The sequence below is a fragment of the Chiroxiphia lanceolata genome, chromosome 3, assembly GCF_009829145.1.
Source record: "Chiroxiphia lanceolata isolate bChiLan1 chromosome 3, bChiLan1.pri, whole genome shotgun sequence".
In the NCBI taxonomy this organism is placed as follows: Eukaryota; Metazoa; Chordata; class Aves; order Passeriformes; family Pipridae; genus Chiroxiphia; species Chiroxiphia lanceolata.
In genome coordinates this window covers 8,914,515-8,940,422 of record NC_045639.1, presented here as the reverse complement: position 1 = coordinate 8,940,422, position 25,908 = coordinate 8,914,515, and the positions used below count along the sequence as shown (strand labels likewise).

Below are 25,908 nucleotides of genomic sequence, written 5' to 3'. Positions count from 1 at the left end.
TGGGCACAAGGCACAGCTAGGCTGGGAATATCCAACTGTGAGGAGCTCCAAACTAGCCGATGGACTGTCCACTCCAATTAGCCCCACAAAGGAGCTATTATTCCTCTGCACTATGCTTGTCTGATTACTTTATCTTATTATTTTTTTGATCATTCCTCCAAAATGTGCTAATTAAACAGAAATCATCAAGTCAATTACTGAAACACTCATTAAAGCAGAAAAGAAAAGAAAATATCAGCAGAAGAAAAACGTCTGGGAGGCTCCCAAGCACACACAATAGCTGCCACATTCATTAAATCAGCATCTCCCAAAAGAGGGGTAGACATTGTCCCACTCTGCTCCGTGCCCTGGAAATGAAACTTCCCAAAAGATGGAGTCAGATTTCCTTTCCTATTTCTTTTCTTTTCTCTTTTCTTTTTTTCTTTTCTCCTTTCCTTTCCTTTCCTTTCCTTTCCTTTCCTTTCCTTTCCTTTCCTTTCCTTTCCTTTCCTTTCCTTTCCTTTCCTTTCCTTTCCTTTCCTTTCCTTTCCTTTCCTTTCCTTTCCTTTCCTTTCCTTTCCTTTCCTTTCCTTTCCTTTCCTTTCCTTTCCTTTCCTTTCCTTTCCTTTCCTTTCCTTTCCTTTCCTTTCCTTTCCTTTCCTTTCCTTTCCTTTCCTTTCCTTTCCTTTCCTTTCCTTTCCTTCTTTCCAACAGGATTTTATCACCACATCAGGTTTCTTTTACATTTGAGAGAGCAGAAAATTTTTTGGTCCCATGAGAGTACCTATCTAGATACAGAGGTGTGGGGGAGCTCACTGTGCTTTAGCCTGGGGGATGTCAGCAGTGATGGGTATCTGCTCTGTGCACTATATGGAATGGGCAGAGGGAAAGGAAGGGACTTGCCCATGTCCAGGCAGCAGGACAGGGGCAGAGCAGGGAGCCAAATTTTGCTGGATCCTAGTGCAGGCAACTTATCAAGGTTCCATGGGTATTGCTGCTTCTCTGCACTCACTTTGGATGTAACATCGTAAAATATCCCAGTCTGTGGCAGACACACCTTTTGCTTCCATAGGAAAGCCTGATGTAGCTGGTCCTCAGATACCCAGTAATGTGCTGGGGAATAGGGCATACCTCACCCCTCCAAGAGCCCCAGCTACAGCCTGTGACTGCAAGGGGTGTTAGAAAAGCTCAGGGCCAACTAGGTTTGCTTGGAAGTCACTGGTCCCAGGTGGTGAAGGAGTGATGGGAAAGTGCCTGGGCTGCAAATTGTCCCTGTGAGAACTGGTTGCTCCTCTGATGACTTGAAGGCTGATTTTTTTTCCCTGCCTCACCTCTCCCCCACCACACAGCCTTCTTTGTCCCCCAGACGCCTCTGCCCACCCAGCCTCCAAATCACCCTTCTCTTTCTCTAAGTGTCCATCCAGTGTTCATTGTCACAACACCTGAACCAATGTGTATTTTCTTCTTTCTGCTGCCTCCCATGGCTTTGCCAGCTCCAAGCCCAGGAGCATGGTAAGCCCCCCAGGAAGCACCTTCTCTGTGTTCATACCCAGCACCTTGCCAAGCAGAAGCCTCCCAGAACAAATGATTCCCTTCCCTGCCCTGGCCTGCAGCAAGCTGGAAGTGAGACACAGGAAAATCCAGGAAAACATGTAAAACAGTGATTTCAATGTTTCTAATATATCTCCATTGGGAATAAAGAAAGGGGGATTACAGTTTATTCTGACCCCGGAGTGGTAGAGTGTCCAGCTTAGCTCTGGGTGAAGGTGTTGCCCAGCCTTTGTGTTTCCAAACCAGTTCAGCCATGCCTAATCATAGGCGCTATGCTATGAGACCTAACAGAAGTACTTCGTCTTTAATTAATTTCCAAGTTTGCTCTCTGAGTGCTGTGCCATATGGTATTGATTTTTCAGCTTGGTATGACAGCACTTGCCATGAAAGAAACTAACCTAATTAAAGTGAAGGACACCACACACACAGGCGGCTACTCTCACTCTTCCCTTTAATACCACTTTCTAGATCAACTCTCCTGAAGTGCTGAAATGTGGCACCTCTGCTTGCAGGTGAATTCAAAGGTTCTGGCTGTGCAAAGAGGTCCAGCACTGGCCTGGTACCTTGGGCATTCCCAGATATCTCCACTCTGCAGCTCAGCAGAGAGACTTTGAAGCATGGCTTCCCAACCTGAAGCAATGTCTCCATTTCTTCTCAGACAGAGCAGATAATTCATTAGTGAATTTCAGTCTCTTCCTTCCTCCCATTAACAACTGGACTCCTAAGAGACATAAATTAGGGTCTTCTAGCTGAAGACTGACATTTGGCTGTTTCACAGATCCCACCCGACATCATACAAGCAAATGACCCTTTACTAAAGCTATCTTGCCCCAAACAGACCACCTAAAGGACCTTCCCTTCCCTTTCCTCCCATCCCTTCCCCTCCCTCCCCTCCCCTTCCTCCTCTCCCTCTTCTCCTTCATTGGAAGCACCTAGTTGTAAAACTTGTAAAAATTTCTTTTGGGACTAACTTTTCCTATAATAAAGGACAGATTTTAGCACAAAGGACTCCAGCTTTTCTACCAGCTCTTGGGCTTTGCTTTGACATGATTCTTCCAAGGAATAGTCAAGGTGGGCCTTGATGCCAAAAGGGAATATATTGTCCAAAATTAACAGATTGAATGTTGCTGACAACGAACAGTTGTTTAAGCACCTCAGATATGACTTATATTATTGGTATTGTCACACTCTGGGAAAAAAAGATGAGGAAAAATATTAAGAGGAAGAAATAAACTTCTCTTTTGTGGGATTATTGTCTGCAGTCTTCCCTTCTGTCTTGAGCTTTCGCTGGATTTTGAAGGTGGAATAAGGTATTTTCTTCCTATTTGGAAATGGCAGTGAAGGGCCTTATTTCCTGTTGCTCAGTACCTAGAAAGTTTCCAGTTTCTCTAGGGAAAAGAGGCCTGGTCGTCAGTTTCCTTCAGCATTCCCTCTGCTCACATTCCTGTGCAGCTCCTGCAGTGCTCTGTCAGCCAAAGCCCTCCAAGGACTCCCGAGAAGTGATCGTGTGGCAGTGGCAGCAGAAGCCCTGGGGAATACTCTTTCTGCTCTTGTCACCCTGCACAGCCCAGGGCAGGAAACCTCTGTGCCAGCCCTATTTTGGGGACTATCCCAGCACCATAATTGTCTGGAGCACACACAAGCAGGTTACCTGCATGTCCACTCCTAGCTGGGAGCCCATGATCCACCCTTCCCTCTCTTTTTAAGTGACCCCACCTTGTTCATTTAGCTCACAAGGGGAGATGTAACAAAGAGCCCCATGGCCCTGCACGGTGGCTGAGTGTTCATTTGTTCGGCAAGCAGACGGTCCGGCTGGGGGAAGCCCTGAGAACACCAGCGTGAGCTGTGTGGCAGGCTGTGGGGCAGCCATCCCCAGGGGCAACCTGAGAAAAGAGGCAATTAGCCAGCCCCTCACCAGCACAGCAGGAGAGGTTCAAGGGGAAAGAAAAGCTGAGCCTTGGTGGTAATGATATTTTTCCACATGGCTAAATGCATTGATCTGCGACAAACAATACCAGGCTGTGCCGCTGGCCGTGGTGCAGAGGAGGAGGGACAGGAGAGCTTCCCCATGCAAGATGTTCGAGGCAGAAGTTTCCCAGGTTCCCTGCAAGAAGCTGAACATGTGTGGAGGATGAGTCCCTAAGGATGTGTCTCCGGCCCCTTCTGAAACCACAGACCAGTCTTGCCCAAGGACAGGCTTCCCAGTGGGTGCCAGGAGCTTCTCCTTTAAGTCAAGTGCAGTGCAGGTGAGCCTCATCCAGAATCCTATCCTGCATTTTCAGAATGTCCTGCAGAACAGACAAGCAGGGTACAGAGCACTCAAGCGAAGCTTCATAACAGAGCTACCCTGGGGTAAACTACCTATTCATGAAGGACAAAACAGTGACAATTAAATCTTCTCCTGTCCCTGATGTCCTAACTCATCATGTTAGTTGCCTTTATCCATTCCCTGCAGGGCTGTGACAGTGCTTGTGATCCATGCTTGTAGAGCACCTGAGTTAAGATAGCATTTGTGTAACAGTCTGATCAATGCCTGGGTTGGGGCATGTCTCCTAGGGCAATTCCACTAGGAAAAGCCCAAGCCGTAAAGGATAAACCCTGGCAGACCTGGAACTCTGCTTTGCTTGGAGCATTTCCTCCCTACTTCCCTGCTTCTGAAAATAGCTGGGTGACCACATATAAATACCACTATTCTGAGAGAAGTGGTGGGATGTCCCAGGCACATCATATACCCTATGGACATGGCATCATGAGTGTTTGAGAAGAAACATAGGAGTGTATTATTAGTGTCTTGTCATCAAGTGGACAAAATGGTTTAGGAGAGCACAGGGCAAGGCACACATCCTGTCCGAAGAGCTTAACTTCTAAGCTTTAATCAGAAGAATTAGGGCTTTACTTTGGCTCAGATTTAATCAGAAAGAATAGTGGAGATGGTCGCATCATTTTGTAGGCAGGGTGCTATCTGCTTGGGGCATTCCCTACTGCCTCACGCTGGCCAGGCAGCACCCCCGGCTGACCAGGGTCTGGCTGCTGGTGACAGGCACTGTCCCAAGGGCCACAGCTAACCTCTGAGTGCCTCAGGCAGGATGAAAGCCTTGGTGCTACCCAGGCTGCTCTTGCCCTCCTGTTGGAGGTTTAGCTCTAGGTGGGCCCTCATGGGGCTGGCTGAGGTCTCAGTTACCTGAATACAAGCATCTGATGGCAGCTCCAGCAGGTCTCCTACATCTCTGCTCACTCAGCACTCTCCTTTGGGCTGGAGCCACCAGGGACCGGTCCTCAGTGGTCGTTGCATTGCCAGCTGGACTGTAGCCTAGGACCTGGTTTAGCCCAGCTTCCACCATGCGTGCAGTAGCCTGGCTGTGCCATGGGTGTAGCACAATCAAACCAGATTTCTCAGCAGCAATAGCGAGCATAAAGGAAGGAGATTTGTTCCATTCCTGGTGGACCTCCCCACTCGTGACACAGTGGTTGCAAATCCCTTGGCAGGCCAGGACCTACCTATGTGTGCACAGGGAAAGGTCCTAGGGCTAAATCCAGGACAGCATTGCTCTTTTCCCCCAACTCAGCACCTGCCTCACCTACCACATCATCATGAGATCACTTTTCCTTCATTTTTAACTGCAAAATCAAGGCAAAGAGCACCGAACTGCAATGAGTTAAAGTAAACCACACTGTCATTCTGATGAGAGCTGTAATGGTCAGAGGGCTTTGGTCACTCAGCTTTTTCCACCCTCTTTTTTTGACACTCTCTTCTGTTCTCTTTTGCTGAGAAGCAAGCACATCCGTCATTGCAAAGCCGGACCCCAGCTGCCCTGGGCACTGTGCCACCCCTCCACTCTCCTTTCTGGTCAGAGCAAATTCCTGACCACAGCAGCAGGCAAATATCAGGCACACATAATGGATGTGACCCATCCCAGCTCCTCTCATTCCTTGCTGCACTTCCAGCTCACAGAAGTGGCTTGGATCTTCCTGAGCAAAATCTAATCAGGTCTGTGCAAAAAATAAAACAAGAGTGAAAGTAAAGCCCTGTCTATATTTTTAAATAATACCAAAAAGCTGTAAGTATGTGGTTGGCCTGTTTGTTCTTACTGCCTGGGATCAGCCTGATTATTCAGGGATTCATTTTTATTTCTGAGTTTTATTTTTTTCTCATTCAACAGCTGCACATTAATAAAAACTCCATTTATTGAAGGATTTGGCTGGGATTGCTATAATAAAATAGAAGGATTTGTGCCGGGCACTAAAAGAACTCTCTGCAAAAAGTAGTGTTTTTCCAGTGATTAGGAGCACCAGAACATATTGTTTTGCTGTGTAGCACCGTCACTGCCAAGGGTGGTGACAGATGTCTTGTGTTAATGTTGAATGATTAAATGCCATTTCTGAAGCCACTCCCTATCTGTGTAGTGCAGGGCTACTTCACCCACACAATCTGCCTTCAATCTGTTCCCTTGCCGAGAGCATCCCGCCTTGCTGACTGTCAAGGAGCCCCCCATCACAACCCAGGTTTCACACTGTGCCGCAGGGACAGCCTACGTCCAGCCAGTGTCCAGACATCAGCCTTTCAGTCACCCTGTCAGGAACACACAGACCATCACTGCAGCTCAGAGATGGAGAATGCAGCCAGTGGAAACATAGACAAGCTCTTGGGCTTCTCATCCTGCCATGGTGTACCTCACCCACACTGATAGTGAGGGTGGGTTTGGTGGGAAACATGAGGCCAGCCCAAGCTGTCACTATTTCTAGCTCTAGCCAGTGCTCTGCTGAAAGAGGCAATATGTTCCTTTACACTTGCCTCTCCTCTATCTATAGGCCACTGCTTGTGTCAGCAGGGACCTCCTTAATTTCATTTTTGACCACTGCCTTTGAGCAAGGCAAAGAGCATCCCACCCGTGGGTGAATATGTAGCCACGTCCAGCTGCACCAGAACCTCCACAAATCCTCTAGCACTGGCTTGCTTTCCAGTGTCCTCGATCCAGTGTCCTCAACCCATCTTCTTTTATTCCCTTACTCTCACAAACCACTACAGCCCACAAACTGCACCCCACTCTGCCCAAAATCAGGTAGGCAAGTCAACTCTGGGAAAAAAAGAGCCTCTGCCCAGGAGGAGACAATGGGCAGACTAGCAGTGAGGTGGAAATGGTGGCCCATTGCTGTCCACCTGAAATTTAACAAATAGCAATGTTCCTCTTCTAAAAGCCTACTGTGGCCTCAGCAAACACACACAGAGATACCCTGAGAGAAGCAAGCACACACACACACACACACACACACACACGCGTATAGAGATCCTTGATCAGAACATCTGTATCCTCGGGAAGTATATTGTCTTCACAAAACCATTATCTGTTTGGCATCTGTTGCAATGACCTACTCGAGAGACAAGTCGCGCACACCACTTCCAACCCATGTGCACACACGCAGCATCTGAGTCTCCCAGTACAGCACAGAGGACAAATAAGGTTGTTTCCCCAAATAGAGCTGATGCGGTAGGGGGAAGGGGGGAGCTGGCTGAGGAAAATCTGAGTGCTCACATGCATTCACACATGTTGCTACAAGCCCTGTGGAGGAGGAAACATGGTAGGGGGCACTTTAACAAGCTGGGAGGTGAATAAAGATATTACAGAGGGGGATGGCCCTACAGGAAGACAAGGCAAGCCACAGTGATGTTACTGTACATGCTCATGCCACCCACAAACAGCACTCTTCTGCCCTCCTCTGTTACCTCTCTTCACCCCTCTCCATGCATTATGTGGATTTGGGGGTGATGTTTCCCCGCTTTTCCCAGGACCAAGTGACATCATCCCCCAGGCTGCAGTGACCTGGCTGCACAAGGCAGCTTTTCTGCAAAGCGTGAGGAAGCAGGAGGGCAAGGTGGTGTCAAACAGCAAAAGGCCTAAATTGACTTATTTCTACCACCTCTCCTTTAAAAAAATATGAAACCCTGCTGTCATTCACTAATCCATCAGCCTGACAGGTCAAGTAAAAGCAGGTTGCCCACTCGCTTTCACTTCTCCCCAACTTAATCTCTGTGCTAAATTACAAGTTGATAATGGGTTCCCATTAATTATTGATTTTCCAGATAATACTTGTTAAAGTAGAATTAACGCTATTGTTTCTGAACAAATACCGCCCAAATACTGTGTTTAGCGGGCTTGTAATCAGCTTTACCCACTTCTCCTCTAATCTGATTGAAACAGATTTCCTACCAAATCTTTTTTATCATTTCGTTGATATTAAAAGGTCACATATTTATGCCTGCCCAAAAGTTTAATTTAAGTTACTGCAATTGATCACCATTATGTGTTCATGCTGAAACAGCAGAGTACTTTAATTTACACTGGGAATGAAGAAGCAGAGAGAAACACCAAGGAAGTACTTTCTGTGGCATTCAGTGAGTGATGTTAGGCATTGTACATTTTAGCTTATTTTTCCAAGCCCTATATTATGATTCTGTTCACCATAATGCCTTTTGACCTGCTGCATTTACTCCATCATAATTATCCTTTAATACTCTTATAAATGAACTTTTAGCTTATCTTCTGTTAATTCTCAGAACAAGCAAAGCACACACGTAACAAACAAAGCCATCTAAATAAAGTGTTTAACCCTTGTGGTGGCTTTCCCTGATAATTCAAATGTGGGCTGTGCGTTTAAGAGGTAGGGGCTTAATTACACTTTCTTTCATGAGGTACAGAATGTGTGATGGCATTTCAGCCCCTCTTCAAGCCAAGCACTGTTGAATAATTTTCTGAAAAGAAAAAGCAATGAAATTTAAAGCAAATCAAAACTAGCTGTAGAGTATCACAGACCGATCTGGGATCTCTCCAGAGCTGAATGGCATACAGGACCTGAGATGAGCTAGTCAGAAAGGGAAGGTGGAGGCGACTTGTCTCAACACAAACAGCCCACAGTACTAAACACTATAACATCTTCCACCTTGCTTCTCCTCCACAGCTGTGCTCAGGCCACGATGGGAAATGGGTATATACCACCTTGCTCCATTTACTGTGTTGCAGAGTTTGGCCCATAATCACATCTCAGCAATCAATGAAGGTTTTTATAAATACAAACATTTCAGCAATACAATATCAGGGGAGCACAAGACCAACGCTGGTTTGCAGTCGTAGCTGAGCGCAGGTGAGACCCTGCAGACTGGACTGGAGACATCATCTGCCAGCAGAGTCCTCCTTGTCTTTCATAACCCAGGAGAGTTGAGAGCCTCCAATACTCCCAGCACCTTGGACACCTTCCACTGACTAGGCATGTCAGACTCTGTCAGACTCTCACACACTCTTCTGCAGATGGCAAAACTGCAACCAGTCTCTGCTGTGACCTGATTTCCCAGATCCACCTTGTGACGAGTGCAAGATAGCACCTGCATCTGGAGGTGGAGAACAGGCACCTGGACACCCACCACGCTGCCCATTCATTTCTGAATGTCCCAGATGGGGACAAGATCAATAAAGCATCTGTGGCACAATCAGGGGTCACCTTGGCAGGAGATGTCTGCTGTTGCTAGTGATGCAATCACAACTCCTCTTGCTGTGGTTACTTAGTCTCCGTGCTACAGTTGTTTATTATTAGCATGACAAGCAAAGCAAGAGAAGGTCTCTTTCCTGGAGAGTTTGCTAAACCTGGATATACAAGGGCAGAGAAATGAAGCATTATTTTCCCCATAGGAGCTGAGACACAGAGGTTAAAGACCAGATCCAATACAGGCTTTAGAAGCTGGGGCTCAGACTTTAGATGTCTACATGCAACCCTGCAAACCTGAAACATCTTTTAAGGAGCTGGTCAATGGTCAGCTCATGCAGCTGCACATTTTCCTAGAACACACAGCAAACAGGTCCAGCAGGCAGAGGAAGGAATGGAGATGGGTGGATCCTTCAACCACTAGGCTGCAGTCCTAAAATGACTCCACATGCAGCAAGGATTTCTGCTTCAGTGTTTCCTTCCCCACACACATCCTGCATCTGCCTGTTCTTAAGACAAACTGCTTTCGTTTTCCATCAGTTCATCAGAGAGTATCTCACCTCACTAATTCAGAGGTAGCTAGAGAACAAATCATCAGAAAATTCTTAAGATCCTTTTTCATAGACTTGGTAAACTCTTCAACTTGCCAGAGAAATTCAGATTTTCATGGAAATTTGGTGATATTCAGTGAAAAGCTACTAGCATGCATAATGAGAAAATACCTAATTCTCCCAAAGAAGGTTTTATGCCCGTAAGTGCATCTACAATAACCTGGAAGGGTTAGATTATAGCTAGTAATGTCACGCAGACCTCTAGAGGAGATTAACTTAGGAGTTTTGTTATTAAAGGTGTACTATTCATGCGCCTGGCTCCACTGCAGTGATAGACACTAAACAGTACTAAAAAAGGTTAACAGCCCTCAGTGGCTCTAAGAGACAACTTCTCCCCATTGGTGCACATTCCAATAAAAAAAATCTTGATAAATGACAAATTAAACAGCCAACCTATTTGGTCCCTGGCCCATCTTATTTGCTCTCTAATATTATTTGCCCTCACAAAATCCTGTTACAGTCTTTTCCCCAGTTTAGATAGCAAGATGATGATTCTTTCCAAGTCACGGGGCTGGATCCTCAGCTGCTGTGGACTGACCCAGCTTTGTCAGCTAATGGGACTATGTTGACTTACATCAGCTGAGAACCTATTTGCTCCCCTGCTTCATGTGGAATGGACTCAAAATGGTTATCAGTTAGCTTTAAGACTATCATGTTTTTATTGTAAAGAAATCACTCTAAAAGCATTTTTCCCTATCCAGTTTTTAAGAATCCAATCCTCTGCTATAGCTTAAGGACAAACAATTTCACTATTACCATCAGCAGAGCCTAGGCCAACTTGAGAAAATTTTATTTATTTCCTGATAACATAATCCATATTCCACTGAATTGCCATATGAAATATACTCCTGTGTAATACCAAAGTGTTAATGGCACAGAGTAAAACCGCAAGCTGGTTTGAGATGCAGAGATTTTGAAGGAAAAGATATGAAATCACATAATGCAGCTCCATAATCATTTGACAATAAATGATCCTTTTATCCGATTATTATTTCAGTTGCATGTCTTTAATAAAATGCAGCAGTTACCCATTCCCCAAAGCATTTGGACCACAGTTATGATCAAAGAGCAGTGGTCTGTAGCAGGAAAGCTGTGTCCTGGTCCTCTTCTACCCCATACACAGCCTGAGCTCCTCAAATCTGAGGACCAACAATGGGATGAGATCTACGATCACATGCGTAATTGCTTTAAACTGCAGTAGCTCCAAGAAAATCATCCCACCAATGGCTACCAACTAGCAGGCAGGAATTCGCAAGGACCGATACCGAAATATGAAGACAGCTCTGAAATAGACTGTGACTAACAGAGTCAAAGAAAGTAAGAAGGAAGTCCCTATGTTTACCAAGAGCTGGCTTTCCTACAACATGCTGATTATTAAGATGTGATTCACAGTTCAGAATAATTTTCTTTTAGCCAATAAAATTCTGCAGTTTCAAACAAGGAGAGAAGCAGTGGTCACATCTTTTGGTGAAAGCTGCACGTTACTACCAGCTTCTTACCTTTCCAAGGAGGAAAAGTAGATGACTCAATGTTTAAAGAATTTGAGAGAGCTGACACAGCATCAGAGAAGTCCTGCTTTTTATGGTTTCAGAAAAGACAAATGATCCTTTTCCATAGATTGTAAGTTGGCTCAAATAAGCATGCTGATAAAATAATACTACAGCTAAATTACAGCTAAAACAATACTACAGCTACTAATACCACAGGAATTTTATTTCATTCTGGTTTAAATAGAAATGAGTGTTATACAATATTGGCTGTGCCCATATTGAACAGTTTTCAATCTATTTAACTGCTAAATCCTCATATCAACACCAGCCTTTCCTCAGCCCAGCGGCATTTAGTTAATCACTGAGCTGCAAAGAAACATTAAACTCAGTAACTGAGTTTTCATCACATTTGCAAAGGATTAATACATGAACACTAAATAGCACAGGGTCAGGTCAGATGTGCAAGCAAATTTAAACACCTGCAGAAATACATTACTGCTTTCAAAAATGCTACAGCCTTTTGTCTGCATCTTCATGGAAAAGACGGTGACTGATCCTCTGGGATGATGCCTAAAATAGCTAAAGAAAAGGTTGAATAAAATGCCATGGTTAGAATACATTCTTTCTCAGAAGCAAGATGAATTTGGATAAAAAAGAAGGGATGTATTTTTAACCACAGATTCCCTAAAGTTATTTACAGCAGCCTAAAAAATGGGCTGTTCTTAACTGTGCCAACTATGAACTTGGCTGTTCATACATGGTGTCATGTGTACATGAGGTACAGTAATATTATTCACCCTCAGAAAAGACATTATCAGAAACTAGGGCATAAAGATACGAGGCAGAGAGATACTTTTCTCTCTCTCTTTTTTTTTTTTTTGCTGTTGTGTGTGGCCACTGGCAACTAACTGACAGAGATGTAGAAAGGGATTTACCATAGGTAACTCACCTAATAAGTGTGCAAGAAAATACATGTTGAATTTCTGGAGGAGAAGGTTAGGAAAGACACAACTTTTGCCCTCAAAATTTCTGTAATTGGAAAGGAAGAGTCCTTGCATTTTGCCTTCCAAATAGTCTAGTGAAAAAAAAAAAATCCTGCAAAAGCAGCATAGGAGTCATACTGCCTTGGTCATCTCTTGCTGGCCTCACTCAGCAAGGTACTGTCTGTTTGGGAAAACACCAAGTAACCTGGAATGCCTTGCTGCTGACTACAGACTAGTTACATGGACCCATGACATGACTTCACGTGTCCCACTCCACCCAGTTGCCACTGAAAGCTGCAAAGAGAGGAGGCTCACAGCACCTGAGAAAATCAGACACCATATATCTGCACAGCAATGCCTCTGGGTTGCTTATGTCTTTTTCTTGTAATAAACAGGCAATGATGAGCGCAACAATGTTAACTGAGCAGAGTTACCTGTCGGAGAACAAGCCACCAGAGCCAGGCTGGACAGGAACAAAGTGGCTGACACAGTGTAAATACACAAATGTTAATGAAAGTCATGCACTATGTAAAATAATTCAAGACGAAATTCTTGTTAAAAAAGTATTTTTCAAAGTCTTTACAGTTGTTGAAGGTGTTTGCAGAGCATTAGGTTTTCTTTCTTCACCCTGATCAACTGCTTGAAGTTAAAGATGTAGGTGCAACAGAGCATCTAGCACAGCAGGCTCTGAGATTTCCCAGAAGAAAAGCAAGTGTCCATGTAGAACATTCACATCACCTGATCACAACTTGCTTTTCTATATTCGAGGTGAGGCTGCCCCAGTGCAGAGCAGAGCAGGACAATCCCCTCCCTTGACCAGCTGGCGATGCTTTGCCTGATGCCCCCTCCGGACACAGTTGGCCCTCCTGGCTGCCAAGCACTGCTGACTCATGTTCAACTTGCCATGGACCAGGACCCCCAGGTCCCTTTCCAAGGCACTGCTTTCCAGCTCATTCCCCAGTCTGTACGTACAGCCCGGGTTGCCCCATACCAGGTACAGAATCCAGCACTTCCTGTTGTTGAACTTCATGTGATTGGTGATTACCCATTTATCAAGGTCTCTCTGCAGGACCTCCCTGCCTTCAAGGGAGTCAACAGCTCCTCCCAGTTTTGTGTCATCTGCAGACTTACACAGGATTGCTTCCAGTCCTGTGTCCAAGTAATTTATGAAGATGTTGAAGAGCACAGGGCTCGACATGAATCCCTGTGGAACCCCACTAGTGACAGGTCTCCAGTCTGATGTTACCCCATTCACTATTACCCTCTGTGCTTGACCCATCAGCCAATTGCTCACCCACCACAGGATGTGTTTATCCACCTGTGGGCTGGACATTTTGTCCAGAAGGATCCTGTGAGAGACAGTATCAAAAGCTTTACTGAAATCCAAAAAGATGGTGTCCACTGGATCAACTAGGTGGGTTACCTTGTCATAAAAGGAAATCAGGTTTGATAAGCAGGACTTTCCTCTCACAAAGCCATGCTGGCTGTGACCAATGACTGCATTGTCCTTCAGGTGTTTTTAAATACCTCCCAGAATAATTTTCTCCATAACTTTACCAGGCACTGAAGTGAGACTGACAGGCCTGTAGTTTCCAGGGTCTTCCTTCTTGCCCTTCTTGAAAATCAGGACATCCTTTGCCAGCTTCCAGTTAGCTGGGACCTCTCTGGATTTGCAAGGCCACTCAAAAATCATCAAGAGAGCTTTTGGAATGATATCAGACAGCTCTTTGAGTATTCTTGGATGAATCCCATCAGGCCCCATAGTTTTGTAGGGATCCAGCTGGAACAGCAGATCCCACACAATTTCATGGTTGACTGGGAGTTGATCGTTATTGCAGTCATGGTCCTCCAGCTCAGAGCACTGAGACCCCCCTCGTTCCGCCATCTGTGTTGAAGACAGAGGTAAAGAAAGTGTTAAACACCTCTGCCTTGTCTCTGTCCCTGTTTGTGAAGTGACCATCCCCATCCTGTAACAGGCCGATGATATTTCTATACTGCCTCTTGCCCTTAATATATTTGAAAAAACTCCTTTGTTGTTCCCTACATTTTTCTAGCCAGCTTCAACTCCAGTTGAGCTTTGGCTGCACAATCTTTCTCCCTACAGTGACAAGCAGCATCTCCATATTCCTCTCATGTCACTTGACCTTGCTTCCACTGGGGATACACCTTCCTTTTTGCCTTATTTCCAAGAGAAGATGCCTGCTCAAGCCAAACTGGCCTTCTGCCTCGCCTGCTTGACTTCTGCCATTTGGGAATTGCCTGTTCCTGTGCCTTAAGGAGGTGATGTTTAAAAAGTGACCAGCACTGAGGGACCATAGCATCTGCAGAAACATTTTTCCAGGGGACCTTACTTACTAATTCCCCGAGCAGCCTAAATTCTGTTCTCCTCATGTCTGGAGTTGAGGTTTTGCTGGCACTCTCCCTCCTGTTGGCAGAGATTTTAAACTTGATCACTTTGTGGTCACTGTGGCCAAGGCAGCCGCCAATCTCCACTTCGCTCAAGAGATCCCCTCTGTTGACAAGCAGCAGATCAAGGAGGGTACCTTTCCAAGTTGGCTCCCTTAGGACCTGTTCCATGAAGCTGTCATCCGGGTTTTCTAGGAATCTTCTGGCCCAGGTTGTACCAGCTGTGTGGTGGTCCCAGTTAATTCTGGCAAATTGAAGTCCCTCATAAGGACAAGGGCAGTTGACTAAGTGTCCCTTAGTTCCTCAAAGAATAATTGTCGGCATCATCGTCCTGGCTGGGAGGTCTATAGCAGACTCCCATGACAACATTTGTTTGCCCCTTGGTTCTCACCCAGAGTCTCTCAACTGTGCTATTGCCAACTGTGAGCTCCACACATTCTAAGCCTTCTATTACATATAGTGCCACCCCTCTACCTCTTGTGCCCTGCTTGTCCCTTCTGAAGAGTCTGTAACCAACCAACAGGGCACTCCAGTCACAGGACTCATCCCACCAGGTTTCACTTATGCCAGTGATGTCAAATCTCTGGGACTGGGCCAAGGCTTGGAGCTCCTCTTGTTTGTTTCTCATGCTGCGGGAACTGGTGTAGAAACATTTCAGGTGTGGTACATCATAGCCAAAACCTCTTGAGGCAGACTGAGTGATCCCATTAGTGCTGGTTTTCTCAAGTTTTGGCATGCCATCCCATCCTCATCATTGGCAAGCCTGGTTTTGTACCTTCCCCCCTTCCAAGCTAGTTTAAAGCTCTGTCAATGAGCCCTGCTAGCTCCTGTTCTAGAACTCTTTTCCCCTCTGAGATAGGTGCATCCTGTCAGGTGTCAGTAGGCCAGGTGTTGAGTAGATCATCCCATGGTCAAAACCCCAAAATTTTTCCCATTACACCAACCTTGGAGCCACTCATTAATCTCGTGAATCTGCCTATTCCTGTCGATTCTCTTCCTCATTACGAGAAGAACTAAGGAAATCACTACCTGTGCTCCTGATTCCTCTTCCAATTGTCCCAGAGCCCTGAAGTCTTTTTTGATTGCCCTCAGACTTCTCTTTGTTATTTCGTCGCTGCCAGTTTGAACAACCAATAGTGAGTAGTAGTCCAAGGGCTTCACCAGACAGGAGATTTTTCAGTAATGTCCCTTATCTGAGCCCCTGGGAGACAGCAGACTTCCCTGTGAGTTGGGTCTAGTCTGCATGTTGGGCCCTCCATTCCCCTTAGAAGGGAATCTCCTAGTACAACTATCCTTCTTTTCCCCTTAGCAGAGGAGATCTTGATGTGGGGTACAGGCGGTGTTGTTTTAGGAGGCCCCACTATCCCAGAAGTACTTTTGCCCATCTACTCAGTTGTCTGGCCCTCTAGTTTCAGAGCCTCATACCTGTTGTAGAAGGTACCACTCATACCTGTCAAATTTTGAGAAGGAGGAATCTTCCTCCTGGTATGTGTAGTGACCCACTTCCAGTCTTCATCTTAAATAGACTGTTGAGCAACAGTCCTTTGACTAATTACCCTGCAGGGTTCTGAGTCCACCTGCTTCTCCATTACAACAGAGGTTCAAGAATCTCAAAAGTCTTGAGACTGTAGCATCTCTGAAAATAATCAGTCCCTCTCTTGCTCATTCGCCTGAATACTATGAAGCCCGTTCACTTCTTCCCGTAGCTTCTTCACTTGGCGGTGACACAGCTCCTCAACCATGGCACACCTAATCTATATTCTCCTTCTGCTGACTAGGCAGCAGTGATCTGCAGCTTGTGTTTTTGAACTGGAGAACTAAAGGTGGTGTGAATGCTGAGAAGGACTGTCCATTCAGTTAGACTGTTTTCCTTCCAACATGACTCTCCACCAGCTCCAGCAAATTCAGACCAGAATAAAACTAATGTCATTAAATCAGTCAGGCTCTGGCATTTCTTTGGCTGCTAGAATCCCAACATGAGATTTCTCCAGAAATGAAAGAGCAGTTCAGTTACAGGACTGGGGTCACATCTCCAAGCACAGAGCATGTGCACCAGGAATGGCAGTACAAGATGACAGCTGTCATATATTTTCTTTCACAACTCATGCCACCATTACACTAGCATCAACCCAGAGAATTAGAAAGACACGGAGGCAATATCCTGGAGAACCACTCTTTTCCTCCTAGGGACTACATCCATCGCCTGGTCTCTTCAAGGAAGAGGTTCAAACTTCCTGCTTGTGGGGAGAAAGGTGTTTGTCCAAATTACCTTTTTTATTCATGGGCCTTCCTTAACAGTAATTATAAGAAAAACAGATCCTGTGGGAGCAATGTAACTAATTCATGCGTGGATGTGCAAACGGGCAATTTGCAAACTAATTGCCCCCGCACAATACACTGTGCAGACAGGTTGTCCAAACACTGGCTCTGCGTACTTTTTGTAGTGGCGGCTGCCTGGTAAGAGGCGGTTGAAATGCTTTCTGGACAGACAATGGGCTTGCTCAAGTGTGCAACTATTTTGGAGGGAAGCTATCCCGCCCACCCTGGGTGGCGAAGGTTTGTTCTGCCTGCGTCCAGCTGCCGTGCTGTGCCAGGAAAATACAGGGGCCATGTGCGGGACAAAACAGTTTTGCCTTATTGCCTCTGCCGGCACAGGAGGACGCAGAGACTATCAGCAGCATATGGGCCTCGGGGGATTTCAGCCATTTAACAAACATTATATGCTCCATAACAAAACAACAAAATATCAGTACTTAGATCAACCAAATAACTAAATTAAATTCCCTAGACGGTGAGGACTGGTATGCTAATTGGCTTGCCTTGTGGATTTTTCTATGCAGCTCCCCAAGAAACAGACTGGCCCATTTTTCAGGCAACTGATTGTTAATTGGAGAAATGAATAGCGGGCTGGAGGGGCTGATCACTTCACTTGGTAAATTCAAACTCCCGTTATTCATGAGAACAAGCCAGAGGTGACGTGGTTTTCATGGGAGGTGGGCAAACGGCTGGTGCCAGGTCAACTGCTTTCTTTCTTTCTCTTTACTCTAGGAACACAAGGGAAAATATAGCACCTGATTCCCCCATCCCTCTGGGATGCTGTGCTCTTCAAACAGCTGAACTGCCCTCAAGGAGGGCTCCCCCCGCTGACTGCAGAAGGTCAGTGGGTATGTTTATTGAGCAGACTTCTGCCAGTCTCCTGCTCTGGCTCCATGGTCTCTAACACAAGTAACCTCTACTGGCTCTGGGAAAGTCCTCAGTTTTCCTATGCTTTGCTTCTCTGGTAGCTCTGATGGGCCAGACAGGACTTGAGGGGCAGGAGCAGTCTGGTGCAGCCAGGTCAGCAGGACACAGCTCCAAGGCTTCTCCCTTTATTGTCCCAGCTCTTGCATTCTCATTAGGCCACATAGCCACTGCTCCTTCCCCTTCCCAGTCACTGACCCGCAGTGGTTCCGGTCCTCACTATCTCAGCTTCCCAGATTAGTCAGAGGAACACAACTTCACAAGCAAAGGTGAAGCTTTGGGTCTTATCTGCTCTTTGATCCTGAAGACTCAGCCCTCAAGCCCACATAAGCAAGGATGAAGGCTGTTACCTTGTTTCCCACCCCACTCTCTCCAATGCCTGGTTTTGATTACAAATTTTGTGTAAATGCTGATTCCTCCCTGTTCTCTTCAGACCAGCTCCGTGGCTGCACACAGGACACTTGCCTACTCCTCTGGGCAAGCTTCCTTGCAACTGCTTTCTGCACAGAGACCCAACATACAGACTGCCTGGAAATTATGGACCAATTATTCACTAAAGACAATACTAAGAAAATTTCAGAAATAGGTCCCTTTAGGGCATTTCAACTACTATTCTACAACTGATGAAATTTGCAGTTTGTTAGCTGAAACAAAAAATAGCTTTTGTAAATTCAGAGATATGCAACCAAAATATTTTAACCTGTTAAAACATCACCTTTCCAGTCACATTTTTGTACAATGAAGAAACAGGTGCTAGTAACTCTTCAGGCCATATTTAATTTTATAAGTGGACATCTTGAGTTACACCATAGCAGGGGCTTGGCAGCCAGCTGTATTTCCTTATTTCCATTTCTACAGGTATCAAGCAAAAGAATATTATCAATATTAAGAAAAGACAGACACTGAAAGTTTTCTGTTCTTCGTAATAACTTTAAATTGCTTCTGACATGCTTTATATGATAGTCCTTGAAAATATCATAAGACTCACACAGAAAATTCATCATGAAGATAAAGAGTGTGAAAACAAGTAATCATGTGAAGAGGCAAATCATTGCCGAAATCGCACAACTACTGTCTGTAGTCACAGTCTAACTAGCAGCTGAATATTAAGAGCATCTTTCAGGGGTCGATACTATCTAGATCGTCTTAACGACCTAAAGACAGGATGCAATGTACCCTGGCTCAAGCTGGAGGGCAATGCTGCTTTCCAGAGGGACCTGGACAGGCTGGAGAGGTGGGCTGACAGGGTCTAGCGAAGGCACATGGTAAGTCCTGCCCCATGACAGCTCCATGGAAAAGCCCCTGGGGGCCAAACTGACTAGGATCAGCAGCATCCTCTTGCAGGAAAGAAGGCCAACCATGCCCTGGGCTGAGTCAGCAAAAGGAGAGTCAGCAGGAGAGGGAACAGTCCCTACCTCTCCATTCAACACTTTTTTGTTCAATTTGGAGACAGAGAGGCAAAGAGGAGAACTTATTGCTATCTGCAGCTACCTGAAGAAGAGAAGATGGAGACCGGCTTTTTCCAGAGATCCTAGTGACAGCACGAGAAGTGGTGGACACAAATTGGAAGGTGGCAACTTCCTACTAGGTATCATGCAACACATTTCACCTTCAGTCCTGAGACAGGGCCCCAAGAGCCTCCATCCTTGGAGACAGTAAACACTCAGCTGGACAACACTTTGAGCGATTCAATCAAACTTCAAATTTGGCCCTGGTTTGAGCTTGGGAACCTCAAGAGGTCAGTTTGAAGCTAATTCATCCTAGGTTTCAAATATCATGCTCAAAAAGTTTTTTTAAATCAGAGCATTTTTACCAAAAGCTGGTTTTTTGAACCTTAATTTCATACATCAGACAGTAATAGCTTTTAAAAGCCCTATAAAAAAGGCTGGGATCAATCTTCTACAGAGGAAGCAGAATGATAATGTGAGAAATTACTTTCTTCTCCCTCAGAATATTCGCAATTGATTCCAAGATTATAGCAAAAGCCTGTTAAAGGCATGGGCTGTCTATTCCACCAGACAAACCTCTGCCACTTGACAACCACTTTACCAAACAAAAAATATACATATTTGAATAAACATTCTGCCCACAAACCTACTGGTAAAATATGTATTTTTGACTGCCTGGAAATGCATCCCTAACATGACACACAAGGAACAATTTCTGAAATTGTGAACAGTTAAAAATGGTAGCAATTTGTTTTCACTTTACTTATCCTCCCCACCTATTTTTTTCTCCAAAACGAGCTTCTTGGAAGAATTACGGATAATATTCAACACAGTGCTATGTGACAGCCCACAGATGGATACATTTCTAATGAATTTGGAGAAGTTAACAACACAACGATAGCAGACATGAAAAAAAATCTGGCGAATTCTCCTTAATTAGATTACACTCTACACACCCTTCTATACGAATGAGGACACAGCAGTGGAAACCACCCGACAGCATTGTTAATACAACTGAGGGGGTCTGTAGCAGGGGACATCTGTTTTAAAGCCTTGATCCAAATCTGCCCCTAGAGGCAAATCAGCCAGGCTTTGGACGTCAGTTTAAAACATTAAAAGCAAAATTCGTACTTGCTGGAAGCAGGTGCAGTTCCATTAAACTCACCACATTTCACCGGCACCCGGGTTTTCAAATAGTTCCAACAGTCTGCAAGTGTGGCACAAGTGCAAGGAGAAATAAAACCTTTCATTACAGAACGCTCAAACATCAGCAAGGTGTAGTAATGCTGTTTCTCAGCCAGAAAGGTCTCAATAAAGTGATCAAAGTGCAAAGCACGCTCAGCCTCTACTCACTGCCCTACAAATCAAGGGCTTGCAAATTTTGCTGTTTTCTCCCTCATGCTTAATTTTCTTGCATACAGACATGCTGGTGGATATATCCCCCTGAAAAAGAGTAATAAAAACAATTTTACTTCTTTTTTCTGAAAGCAGAAACAATTCATGTTTTATTCCAATAATCCATGGTACATGCCAAATATGGAAGAGGCAGAGGGGGAAAGTCTGGCAATGATCCTCCCATACATCATTTCAGACAACAGGCACACACCACAGTATAAATAAATAACTGCTAAGCCATCCCCATTCATGTTTCTAATTAGTGTAATCTATTTAACAAACAGACACATAATATAGGTCAATTATGTAGGTCATGATAAATTTGTGAAGAACTTCAGCCTGTAGGGCACCAAAAAGACCACGCTGAGGCAGCATTTCCAAAGTTACAGTTCATTTCTGCATGAGGCTTGTGAGCAGCAGTGAGGAACCAGCAGAGACCTGCTCAGTTTTTCTGGTTTGTCCAACTACAGCCACAACCACTAAGAAAAACACCAGTGACACCCCCTGGGAGACATCCTCTATGATACAAGCACAGAACTGCCCCTCCAAAATTATTGAACTCAGTTACTACTGGCCAAAATTGCCAGAAACATAAATGTCAAAGGCGTATAATTTCTATGAGTTTGTCAAAAACTGGTGAGTATCCAGAGGGGAGATGGAGAAATATTTTACTTATGCTTCCTCCATAGGAAAGGAAATGACAGCTCAGTGTCACTCTAGTATGCTTGACCATGGCCCTCTGCACTAGGCACAGATGCAGCTCTAGAGAAGCCACAGTACATGCCAAGTCCTGCCTTGCTAGAAATTTTGGGAAGGAATGATGAAGAACCACAGTGGAGGGCATCAGAGAGCAGCAGGTGCCATGTGGGGTTTCAGAAAAGTGACAGGACTGCAGATCTAGCTATCCTGCTCAGGGATATGGGGAGGATCTGGAGATCACCACAGCAAACACTACAGGAGCGTGATTTGCAACAAGGAAACAAATTTAATGTTCAGGGTTCAATGACCATCACACTTTTCTGCTAAAGGTCAGCACTAATATAATTTGGTCTTTGAGATGAAGGGAGCAAATGGATCTTGGATGGAAATTTCAGCTATAATTGCTGTTACTTTTCCTTAGTATTTCCAAATATTTTTCTTCTTCAGACAATCCCAACTCAGTTTGCCGTGGAACAGGACTTCTGGCTTCCTATTCTGCTGTGAGCAGAGGAACTCCAGAATTGTCCAATGAAATATCTCAGGGAGTTAGCTGAGGTGCTCTTTGTACCTTAAACATGCAGCATTATTAACAGCATTACTAGTTAAGTGGCTGGGGAGCGCTTGGGACCCAGGACACAGCCGGGAACTGAAATGCAGAGCAACAGCAGTTGGAAGGCTGGTGTGTGAGAACCCGTGCGCCAGCTTCAGTGGCACCAGCCACAAGCTGGGAACAGATTCCTCACCCCTTTGAATTTCACAAACTTGCGCTGCTGCCTGGAAGAACCAGTCCCCAGGCAGGGCAGGGGTGGGAGCACCAAGGCAAATACGCCCTGCATAAGGAGCTTTAATTAACTGTGCAGCTCTCAGAGGGCAGGTTTTCCACACTGCACATGTGCAATCGGGTCCACATACAGCAGCCCAAACTCTACTGCTGGGTACATGTCAGCTGATTGAACACCCACGTGCCTCTGAGGATGGGAGGAGATGAACCAGTCAGTGTCATCTGGCATATGTTACTACCTGGCCTGCACAAAACAACATGCCGATTACGTGCAGTTTGTGGGCACACTGTGCCAAAAATAATGACCTTGTGCTTCTATCTACAACATAGTCTTGTTACTGTTCATAATAGTCATGACCGAATTGGTGAAATAGCCTTTTAATTATACAGATTCTCCTATTTGTGCAATTTGTATTTGATGCCTGTTTATTAATTCTCATTCATATATCCAACACAATTGTTCTTATAACATTGGAGTGACAGAGATAATTTCCCAAATGGTTCCCAAACTGGTTTCCAATGACCTGCATTCTAGCTCATGTATAATATATATAATACACTAAGCTATGAATCTAAATGTGCACATATAAATAATATGTATAACAGATAGACATCATAATTGAAAATTTGTTACAAATCTCAGACCATATGGCTTAATTCTAAGAATGACCACAGTACTGCGTGTGACAAAGTCTCAGAAACAAATCTAAAACTTTTTAAACCACCTACACTCCATCCCAGGTCCCCAGCTGGAGAACTGTTCCCATGAACACAAAAAAGGAAAAAAAAAAACAACCCAGCATTACATTCCCATTTCTTTGTAATCTCTAGTCCTAACTGCAGGACTGTTTATGAACATATATGCAAGATATTTTAACTAAGAGAAATAAATACTGTACTATTTTGCCCTGACCCTGGGGAAATGCTGTTCTTGACAATATACTGATCTCTGCTGGCCTGACCTGCTTTTCCACAAGGGCCTCACTTCCTGACATCTTCTGTCTTCCCTAGTGAAAAGACCACCTTGTTTTGCTGACTTAGCAATCGGTGGCAGAAGCATCTTTAATTTAGGCTTGAAAAACATTACATTGCTAAGGAAAACAATACTGACATCACTTAAATCTTTTGCCTTGAAGAAAAAATGCAAGTAGTCCTTTAACCCCAGTAACCCTTCAGAAGTATTCCTATTTTCTTGCAACCTGAAAGAAGAAACAGGCTATTCATGCAGCAGGCCCTCCTTAGTAAGGAGCTCAGACAAGCTTGAGCTTGTGACAAGTCTATTTCTAAATGTAACCGACTCAAGTCCTGTTCTGAGTTTCTGGAAACTTGCTCCTAGGTGGGAGTTTTCACAGCAGCCCAAAATCCCAGTGACAACCACAGGATTTGAGATGGGGCTCCCTGGTCTTTAAAGGACAGCTCCAGACCTGAGTAGCTCCATGGCCCAAAACCTGTAGTATCTTTACTCCCTATTCCCATTTTTCTGTTGTTTTATCAAAAAGGGATCACTCAGATCAAAGCTAACTGGAAACCAGCTTATTTGCATTGATTGTACCTTCACACTGACACTAGTTATTACTGAGCTACAGCTGGCACAGCAACACCTATAAAAAACATAAAATTTTAGTCTGTCAGCATCTCATATTTTGGGTCAGAACAAGGTGATGCCATACTGCAGACCCACCAAGACTAGAAACCCAGCTTCGAGGGTCATCCTCCCCTCAGCCCCAGGGATAAAGGGTATTTACCCAGCAGTCAGGCTGTATCTTTCCTGAGGTTCTCCTCTCTATCTTCTTCCTGTTGGGTTTGCAGCTCTTGAGATGCTGTGACTGACAGGAATGCTGCCACATTTTGGGACTATTGCCATAGTCCCAGCGGTGTGATTTTGGGATTACCACCTACAGGAATTACCAGAGCATTCTCAGCTGTTTGGTTTTTTCCTCAAACTGCTGAAAACAGGTATTTGTGGTAAAACAACACTGTCAGGGTCTTGCTTACAAACCACGATAGAAACTAAACACACAGTCTGTTGCAATCACAATGCAGAGGAGATGTAAATCTTAAAAAACTTTAATTCTTTACATCTTAATCTTTCTTTGCAAGATTCTCCCATTAACAGCATGATTCCTTTAAAAAATAATTATGCACCATTAAAACAAGTTAGAAAAATAGTAGGAAAGATCAGTTTCATTTACCTGGGTAAAACAGGGAGTTTGTTTTGAACAGTAACCATCATTTGAAATTCCTCAATTCTTGCTACTCACAGGGCTGGGAAAAAAAACCCACAAAATTAATTTACTTTCCAAACACTGCTATGAGGGAGCCATTTGCTGGAATAAATAACACCCTGGGAGACTCTGCACTTATTCCCCAGTGGGGTCTTTCATCACAGACACCTGCATACACATGGAGCTGCGGGGGCAATGGTGGGACTTGTTGGGAGGGTGTGAGCCTCTTGCACGCAACCAAGAGCATCATGGCTTAGATTTCTGCTCTGCATCTGATTTCCAAATCAGTCTCCATCTCTTCATGCCTTGTGTTTGCTGTAGTGCTCTCACACATAGAATCATTAAGGTTGGAAAAGACCTACAAGATCATCAAGTCCAACCTTTGACTGAATACCACCATGACCACTAAAGCATATCATGAAGGGCCAGGTCTGCTCCTTTTTGAATACTTCCAGAGATGGTTACTTCACCACTTCCCTGGAAGAGCTTTTCCAATGCTTTATCACTCCTTCAGTGAAGACACTTTTCCTAATCCAAGCTGAACCTCACCTGGTGCAACTTGAGGCCATTTCCCCTTGTCCTATCATCTGTTCCGGACATGCCTATCTCGTATTGGCCTTTTTAGCCACCAACGCGCTTGCAACAAACGTGGGTAGAGCCCTTCCCAAATCTTCGTTCACGAAGCCTAGCCATGATGATGATGATGATGATGATGATGGTGATGATGATGATGACCTGTTGCCTGGGATAAGAGGCCAAACCACACCTCACCACAACCACCTTTCATGTAGTTGTAGAGTCTCGCTCACAAACTGCCTCTACACACTCTTCCAGATGGGCTGGAGCAGAAAGCTGCTCCAGAGAGACCAAACTCAACCAAACTCAAGAGAGACACTGCTTATTTATTTCATAGCTGTGCAAGTTTGGATGCTCGGTGGTATTCCACAAATCAAGGACACCCTTCCGGACTTTCCACGCCATTCTTTATACACAGAAATTTAGTGTTAGTAGCCTCTCAAGTACAGCTCCTCTATTAGTATTGATTAGTAATTATCATACAAATTATGTAATCCCATCTAACTTCTACACATGCTCAGGGGAAAGGTCTTTGCTGGGGGAGGACCTTTTTCACCTGTAGGCATGATTTTTAGTACTATAATGAAGATAGTTCAGCTATAGGATACATGGACCTCGAGTCTTTTGCCGAGTTGACAATATATACATCAACATCTTCATTTACTTTGTCCTTAGAGCTTGTTAGCTCCAGGGTGCCCTTGACTGAGGGATGCTAACTACCACCTGTTCTACTGACATACAGCAGCTTCTTGATTTACATCATGCTTTAGAGCTCGTGTCTGGATGTATATCATCCTTAGAGCTTGTTTGTTGCTGTCTGTTCCACTGATTAAGTCTCATTTCTTGCTAATACACAAAGATCAAACATCAAATAACACCCTGACTTACGGTAATTCTGACATATTCCACATTTTTCAGCACTGTTCCTCATACCTCTCTGATTTTGCGGCCTTTTGCTCCTCCTTTAACCACATTTTCCGGGAGCACCCATCCCTGGGGGTCCCCCCCGCTGCGAAACCAGCCTCCCCTCACGGAGCGCGGGGCCCACCCC

At 44.8% G+C, this 25,908-nt stretch overlaps 1 long non-coding RNA gene across 2 annotated transcripts; it reads right to left on the bottom strand.

Annotated features, from left to right (window-relative positions):
- Positions 1-672: 672 nt before the first annotated feature.
- Positions 673-25,900, bottom strand: LOC116784194. 2 transcript variants are annotated; one of them, XR_004355992.1, is made up of 3 exons: positions 25,791-25,900; positions 23,802-23,951; positions 673-2,251 (listed from the first exon to the last, which is right to left on the bottom strand). It is a non-coding gene; the product is annotated as an uncharacterized LOC116784194 (long non-coding RNA). The 2 variants fall into 2 exon arrangements; XR_004355991.1 differs by lacking the exon at positions 673-2,251 and adding an exon at positions 18,199-18,286.
- Positions 25,901-25,908: the final 8 nt, after the last annotated feature.